The sequence below is a fragment of the Pinus tabuliformis genome, chromosome 3_2 (assembly GCF_031772625.1).
Source record: "Pinus tabuliformis cultivar Carrire ecotype Pingquan chromosome 3_2, CPIR1, whole genome shotgun sequence".
In the NCBI taxonomy this organism is placed as follows: Eukaryota; Viridiplantae; Streptophyta; class Pinopsida; order Pinales; family Pinaceae; genus Pinus; species Pinus tabuliformis.
Genome location: NC_142302.1, coordinates 915,224,951 through 915,233,517, shown reverse-complemented (window position 1 = coordinate 915,233,517; position 8,567 = coordinate 915,224,951). Strand labels below are relative to the sequence as shown.

General features: G+C 38.4%; 2 pseudogenes across 1 annotated transcript; one reads left to right on the top strand and one right to left on the bottom strand.

Annotated features, from left to right (window-relative positions):
- The first annotated feature begins 704 nt into the window (after positions 1–704).
- Positions 705–4,062, top strand: LOC149183601 (benzaldehyde dehydrogenase, mitochondrial-like; annotated as a pseudogene). Its single transcript, XR_016257193.1, has 6 exons — positions 705–798; positions 980–2,122; positions 2,207–2,323; positions 2,977–3,136; positions 3,453–3,514; positions 3,631–4,062. The product of XR_016257193.1 is annotated as a benzaldehyde dehydrogenase, mitochondrial-like (transcript).
- A 1,874-nt stretch (positions 4,063–5,936) lies between these two features.
- On the bottom strand, positions 5,937–6,527 carry LOC149183600 (rac-like GTP-binding protein RAC2 pseudogene; annotated as a pseudogene).
- Between the last annotated feature and the right edge of the window lie 2,040 nt (positions 6,528–8,567).

Here is an 8,567-nt window from a genome sequence, read left to right as displayed (position 1 = left end):
TACAAACAAATTAAGAGCACATGTTTCTTTCTTACACTTAAATATTTTCAATACAAAAAACTTGTTTCCTTCTAATAACATTCAAATTCCAATAATATAATATATGTACCTCCATAAATTTTAATAACCAAATAACATTCAAATTTTCCAAAAATACAATACATCTGTCTCCATAAACTTTAACAACAAAATGGTTACATAAAAACGATAATCTTAAAATTAAATTATTGTTAGGATGATCTTTCAAACCCAACCAAAAACACGCATGAGGGCGATGGTTTATCAAATGAAACTAAAATACTTAGTATGAAAGTGAAAATGGACTCTAGTTTATCAAGTGAAAATGGACTCTAGTTTATCAAATGAAACTAAAAACTTAGAGCGAAAGTGAAAATGGGCGCTACTTTATCAAATGAAACTAAAAGCTTAAAACTTAGCACAAAAGTGAAAATGGGCGCTACTTTATCAAATGAAACTAAAAACTTAGCGCTAGTTTATCAAATGAAACTAAAAACCTCCCCTTCATTATGCTCTTACCTGAGTTTGAGTTATGGAGGAAAATTTTGGCATATTTAAAAAAAATTAAGCGTTAATTTTGCTTTACAAAACCCCTCCCAACCCCAATCTTCTTTTAATGTTCTAGAGTAGGTAGTGTGTGTTCACTTTTCAACAAGCAGGAGTGAAAACTAGATTGAAGAGATCAAAGGCTGGAGTGAAAACTAGATTGAAGAGATTTATGAATGAGGGTTTTACCAGTAGCGAACCCCATCCGATCTTCAATTCGTTGACGGTGCCAAGGTATGTTTCATATTTAACTTCACTGCATTTCCCTCATTTTCATTTCCCCCATTTTCAGTCTTCGACGCAGAGAGGAGTACACACATCTTAGGTCTCTGGTTCAACATCCACTATTTTTTGGCATTCACACTTGTATGTTTAGGCTTTAATCTCTGTGCTGCATTTTTTTTACTGTTTGCAGGCATGGCATTGGCATTTGATGAGTTTGAGAGGCCATTTATCATATTGAAGGAACAAGTGTAGAAAATCTGAATGAGAGACTTAAGTGCAGAAAATCTGAATGAGAGACTTAGATGCTCAGAAGGCCAACATTGCAGTGGTCAGGGCCATCGCGAGAATCCTCTGCACCTCACTCGGCTCCATGCTCCAGAGCCCCTATCTTCACTTCTAGCTCGAGTAGTCCTGTTGGTTGGTACAAGGTCACCCGCGGTTGGATTGGCAGCTTCATCACAAGAAGCATCCATAAATAATACTCGGATTCCAAGTTTAGGAACAACCGCAAGTGCTTTGGAAGAACCTATAGCACCACCTGTCCCAGTAAAGTATACACACCTTCTTATCGATGGAAAATTTGTTAATGCAGCTTCTGGAAAAACATTTCCAAGATTGGATCCCAGAACAGGGGATTTGATTGTCAATGTGGCTGAAGGTGATGCAGAAGACGTGGACAGGGTTGTAAGGGCTGCACGAAAAGCCTTTGACGAGGGCCCATGGCCGAAAATGACTGCTTATGAGAGATCGTGTATTATGCTCCGGTTCGCTGACTTGCTTGAAAAGCATAATGATGAGATTGCAGCCTTGGAAACACGGGACAATGGGAAGCCTTATGAGCAAGCAGCCTTGGTTGAAGTGCCAATGGCAGTGCAACTATTTCGTTACTATGCAGGGTGGGCAGATAAAATACATGGTCTTACAGTTCCAGTTGATGGACCTTATCAGTCAAACATTACATGAGCCTATTCGAGTTGCAGGTCAAATCATCCCTTGGAATTTTCCACTACTTATGTTTGCTTGGAATTTTCCATTAACAACTCTTTATGCAGCAAAACTTTTCCACGAGGCTGGACTGCCTCCAGGAGTTCTGACTATCATTTCGGGATATGGTCCAACTGCGGGAGGTGCAGTTGCAAGGCACATGGATATTGATAAGGTTGCTTTTACAGGTTCAACTGCTACTGGTCAAGTAGTGCTAGAGTTAGCTTCCAAGAGCAACCTTAAGCCAGTGACATTGGAACTTGGAGGAAAGTCCCCTTTTATTGTATGCGAAGATGCTGATGTCGATCAAGCCGTGGAGCTCGCTCACTTTGCATTATTTTTCAATCAGGTAAGGAGTTGAATCTCTCAAGTATTTAATCTGCATGGCACTCAATATTGTAAAATGTTAATCAAGCCGCTGCTCTTTCTGCAGGGTCAATGCTGTTGTTCCAGGTCACGAACCTTTGTACATTTTTGTAGAAAAAGCAAAAGCTCGGTGTTTAAGTCGGGTTGTCGGTGATCCGTTTAGAAAAGGTGTTGAGCAAGGTCGGTGTTTGGTCATTACTTAAGCATTGAATACCTATATTAATGCAAAAGTAGAGAAAACAGAGAAAAGTTGCTTGTCTGCATGTAACTAATAGGCAACTGAAAGCGTGATAATCAAAAGCCTGATGCATAAATGGGTCTTTTTGAATAAGAAAGTCAGCTTCTTATTTGTGCTTTGAGGGGTATCATGGTTCACTGCAAAAAGAGAAATATAGGTCACTACACTTGAGAAGGGAGCTTGTTCTAGGAAATGCTATCTTGTGAAGAAAATGCTGAGCACTTTGATGTATAATTGCTGGTGGTCCCTGTCACACAAGTTTCTTGGTCTATTTATAAGTTGACTGTTGCAGGACCCGTAGATTAACTCTTAAATTGAGACCTTGGCTGGTCCTTTGTCCTTGAATTTGCATTGCACTTGCACCATGTTAATGCCCATCAGAACCATTTTGTCATTCTTTACTACGTTCTCCAGTTGGTAATTGACAAAGCTCGATTTGTGAAGTCCTCCTTCCATAAATGACAAAAGCATGACTACTTTACTACTAGCATGTTGGGAAGTATTGAGCTATTCAAAGGATGTTTTGCTTGTAGAAAGTATTCTTTTTTAAATCTGAAGTGTCATCATGTTCTCGGTGGCCTTATTTTGATATTGTTGAGAATTTCTTTTGAAATGCCGCTGATTGACCAGGATCAGTTTAACAAGGTTATGAGTTATATCAAGGCTGGGAGGGAGAGTGGTGCAAAACTTGTAACGGGGGGCGACCAAATTGGTACCAAGGGCTTCTATATTATGCCTACCATTTTCTTAGAAGTTAAGGTATGGGAATAACATTTTGGGGATAATTGCAATTCCGCAAATCTTTCCCCAATTAGTTATGGAAATGCTTACTTTTTACTGGTTTGGTTCTTCTTTTCCACTCTAAACTAGATTTTAACTCTCAAAGATGACTGAAATCCACACATATTCGAGATGACATTATTATGGATTTGTTTGCTACTACCTTTAACTGGTGGAACTAGACACAAGTAATAGGAGTGAGGGTATTGTCAGTTCGAGCACAAATTTTCCTTTACTGCTTAACATGAATGGGGTTGCAGTACTTATCTCACCTCTATTTATGTGACAAAAACAGGATGATATGGCCATAGCTACTGACGAAATATTTGGTCCAGTACAGTCAATTATAAAATTCAAGTAAGTATAGATGATGGCTGAATTGATTCCGAAGATATTGATTTCACAATGTCTGTTTGAATTTTGATTTAAGAACTGTATTTTTGGTGGATACTATTTGCTGCTATCTTGAACAGAACTATAGACAAAGTAATAAAGCGGTCGAATGCTACTCATTATGGGTTGGTAGCAGGAGTGTTTACAAAGAATATAGAGACCGCGAACACTCTTACTCGGGCATTATGTGTCAGAACAGTTTGGGTTAATTGCTTTGACATTTTTGATGTTGGTATACCTTTTGGTAGCATAAAATGAGTGGCACTGGAAGAGAGAAGGGTATCTACAGTCTCAATAACTACTTACAGATTAAAGTCGTTGTCTCTCCTTTAAAGAATCCACCATGTTTGTAGGCTGTTAGTTCCTACAAATGGTTCTATTGTGTGGGGGAACATATTCAGTTCCTGATGGTCTTGTCAAGTCAGTCTAATTTGAATTTAGCTTTCTCTGTCAATAATAATGTATATGACCTTCAGATAGGTGTGATGCTCTTGTTTTCCTGTGAACCTGCACAGTCGTGTCTCTGTAAGATTCTATAGTTTCAAAATTTGGAACTCAATTATCATGGCCATATCAAATGCGAAATGAAGGGTGTCATAGTTTCTGCCATGTTTTATGGTTCTTGTTTTTCTGTGAAGGTGCATAGTCATGTCTATGAAAGACTCTAGATTCAGAATTTGGAACTCAATTATCATGTTCATATCAAAAAAAAAATTGATGTTAGTTTGGAGAAACACAACAAAAATAAAACTTTTCTGGCAACAGACAAACATCACAGGAAATGGAGCAATAGCAACATTACTCGATCATATTCTGTACTCAATCACAGACAGCAGAAGAGATAAATTGACAGCAGAAAAGAAAAAAATAACTAGAGAACAGAAATCACTTCATATTACACAATAGGCCTAGGCCTTGGCTTGCCTTGCTCAAGCTGAGAAAATACAAATTTATAGAGGCTGATGTTCAGGCCGAGAAAATACAAATTTATAGAGGCTGAAGGAGGATCTAGAATCATGCATGTGATTCAGATGAAGATCTAGAAACAAATGGCGGTGTGGTAGGTTTGGCGCGAGTGTGGCGGTGACGGCTGGGATGGCAGAGTGTCAGGGAGTCGGTGCCGACATTAGCACAATGTGAGTCAGTTTGGCTTCACACTTAACAATAGTGTCTGTTCACTTTTCAACAGGCGGGAGGGAAAACTAGATTGAAGAGATCACAGGCAGGAGCGAAAACTAGAATGAAGAGATTTACAAATGAGGGTTTTACCAGTAGAAAACCTAATATCGAACCCCATCCGATCTTCAGTCCGTTGATGGTGCCAAGGTATGTTTCATATTTAACTTCACTGCATTTCCCTCATTTTCATTTCCCCCATTTTCAGTCTTCGACGCAGAGAGGAGTACACACATCTTAGGTCTCAGGTTCAACATCCACTGTTTTTTTGCATCCACACTTGTATGTTTAGGCTTTAATCACTTGTATGTTTAGGCTTTAATCTCTGTGCTTCATTTTGTCACTATTTGCAGGCATGGTGTTGGCATTTGATGAGTTTGAGAGGCCATTTATCATATTGAAGGAGTAAGTGCAGAAAATCCGAATGAGAGACTTAGATGCTCAGAAGGCCAACATTGTAGCTGTTAGGGTCATCGTGAGAATCCTTTGCACCTCACTTGGCCCCATGCTCCAGAGCCCCAACGGTGATGTCACCCTTAGTAAGCTCCTGTTCCGTTTAATCGTTGTCTATTTTTGGATTGGTGACACCCATTAAGTTATGAAAATAAGTAGACTGTACTTAAAAAACCTATGAATTATAAGTAGAAATTACATAAAAAAAATTCTTTAGATATTTTGCAAGGAGTCAAATAACCAAATACTCTATGATCTTTTATATACTAAATTAAATCTTGCACATTGAGACAATATAGCCAAACTCAGTAATAAAAAATTACATGGCTTTCTGACAGGGCAAAGCGCAGAGCACCTCCATGCCTTGAACATGATTCTTAGCAGTATGACTTCAACTGCAATTGAGAACTCACATGGTAAAAAACATATTTGACCACTCTCATCATAGTATCCTATGCATGTACACCCAACTTTCATTTACATTTCAAAATAGTCCTCCATAACCACAACAGGAAATGATATAAAATGAAAAAAATCAGGACCTTTCATTTACATTTCAAAATAGTCCTCCATAACAACACAGGCAATGATATAAAATGAAAAAAGAAGGACCTTTTGCCAGAGCATCTGGCTTTACAATAAATTCAACACACTAAACATATAGTAACAAATCATAAATACTTGGGAAATATTATGCCAGCCTTTGATTAAATAATGCACTTTAAAGTTCTGCAGATGCCAAAGATAGATAAAGCCCTTAAAGAATAAATTATGTTCTTTTCTTGTTTCTGCGTTTCTTTTGCTTTGGTGGTTGAAGAACCATTTTTATTACGACATCAAAAACAACCTTAACATTCTGTTGTGTTTTATAATTGCATTCAATGTATGCTGCAGCCCTGATTTTCCTCTTCTAATCTTCACCTTGCGTTGTTGAGATTGGTGTTGCTCTGGGATGATCAACAAAAAACTGTTTGTCTTTTCGTAAATCTAATTTTGTCCCTGCCAAAATGATAGACACAAATGGTGCGTAGTGTCTCAATTCTGGAATCCACTTTTTGGAAATGTTTTTATAATTGGCCTTGTTGATTAAGGAGAAAGCCAGGAGGAAGACATCTGCACCTCTATAACTCAGGGACCTGATCCTGTTGTAATCCTCTTGTCCCTTCGTGTCCCAGAGGCCAAGATTCGTTGTACTTCCATCCACCACTACATTTGCACTGAAGTTATCAAACATTATTGGTACATAGTCTGTTCGAAATGTGTTGCTTGTGTAGGAAATAAGCATGCAAGTTTTTCCCACAACACCATCCCCCATAGTCACACACTTAATAAATCTAGCAATACTCATGGTTGCTCTGACTCTTCAGAAAAACTAACTATATTTGTTGGAACATTTCCTATCCAGTAGCTGAATTCACAAAGGCTTCTTAGCTCAGCTAACAGCACATAACAGACAGCCAAAAGTTTTAAAGCACCCAGAGTGATTACAAACTAGAAAGAAAATTGTTTCTCAATTCAATATTTAAAAGGCTATCCCAGAGAGATTAACAACCATTAAAAAATGGAGCACATTTTGAAAAGAAACAAACAAACATCTCAATCTAGAACATCACAGTTAGGATCTGTACTCACAAAAACCAAATACTGACCTGCTCACTCTTCTCACACACTGCGAGGCCCACTGACTTCCTACAGAAAAAAAAAAACAATTTTGATAGTTAAAGGCCATTATATGATATTGTCACAGTCCATGATGTTATTTCCAAGTTCTTCTGTGGGAGGTTGTCTACTGGATGAGGAACAAATTGTTATCATTACAAAAAGTCTTGTGTTAAGCACCTCCGAGCAACCTTCCAGAGGAGCAACCCAATGTCTCGAGGGGGGATGGGGACTACTTCTCTTGCGGGGCCTGGATCTAGGAAAGTGAAGACATAAACTATGCATGCTTCGGTTGCTTCGGTAGGATGGATACTCCTGTGCTTAGGTTTAATTGAGGTTAGGAATATAAAGTGTCAAGGGAAGAGTGAACATGAATGAGCACAAGATGTTTCTAAAAGGAGGGAAGGGAAGCTAAAACTTGAGGCTCACAAAATGCTGAAATAGAGCCAAACTTATCTCAGAATCTACAACTGGATCTAGAAAATGGAATCCAACACTGTTAGAACATGTAGGAAGCTACTTGAAGGGTGGCTCCTTCCTGACGGCTCAAAACAAATTGTGGGAAAAATCCATACATGTCTAGTGGTCTTCGAAAAGTATAGTCTTAGCAACCCAATGGAAATGCACTTTCATGTATAACTTGCTCCCATGAAATCCCAAAATTATCTCAAAACTTGTAGCTTTGCTTTTTTTTCTGTAATTCCTCAGTCACTTTTCCTTTCATGAAATAAGACCAATGTTCCCAAACCATAAATAAATGTATCAAGTCCTCCTCTATAAGGCATATTTGACGGCCACCAGCTCCATCCTCCCTAAATGGTGATGCAAGCATTTCTCACTTCCATTAATGGAGTGCTAAAATATGATATTCCACAATATATTTAACTGTAAATAGGGAAACCATCACAGGACGCATTTGTACAATTTGATGTGATCTATCAATAGGTTGGTTTTCAGTTGTTGGATTCCATCAAAGATCAAGTAGAAGAACATAACATGCAGCAACCATGTTGAGACCAAGACTCGCAACTTTCAACGACATTTCCATAACAGTTACCTTAGGGATTGTCATGAAATCATTCACAGCTTTATCCCGTGCTATTACAGACATAGTTCCAACTTCCATCCAACCTTCTATGTTGTATGCATGATTTTTTTATAGGAACCTGAAGCAAATATGGCATACTTGTCCACTGGGAGAAAACTATGGCTTTCTCCGATGTCTCTATAATCTGCTACTTATAGTCCACGCTAAAAAATGGGTCATAAAACAACCATTAAATAAAGTGACCCAAACATAGGAGGAGGATGGTTTTCCTTAGAGATGCAACGTTCCATTTGGAATTGGCTTGAAGTGACTTGAAATAATTTTTAGATTCCTTAGGAGGCCCAACGACTTGCCTTCCTTGCTTAACATATCTCTTGAGATGTGCCAGGACTTGTCTTTTAAGGTTGATTTTTCCAATTTGGGCACATGGGTTTGCTTGGACAGAAAATGGTCGATGACTTTTAACATATCACTTGCCTCATTTGACCAAGGATTGACCTCAATATGCCTTCTTCAAGCCCACCTGTGTCACAAAAGGAGTACAACCACCTTTGATTGGGCATATCTCCTTGGTGTCTTGACATTTTAATAAAATTTCCATGTGGCATGGTAAGTAAAAATTATGTTGAACAATTTGAGTCTTTGTTGACTCTTGATCCTTGGGATCCTATGTGTTGGGAT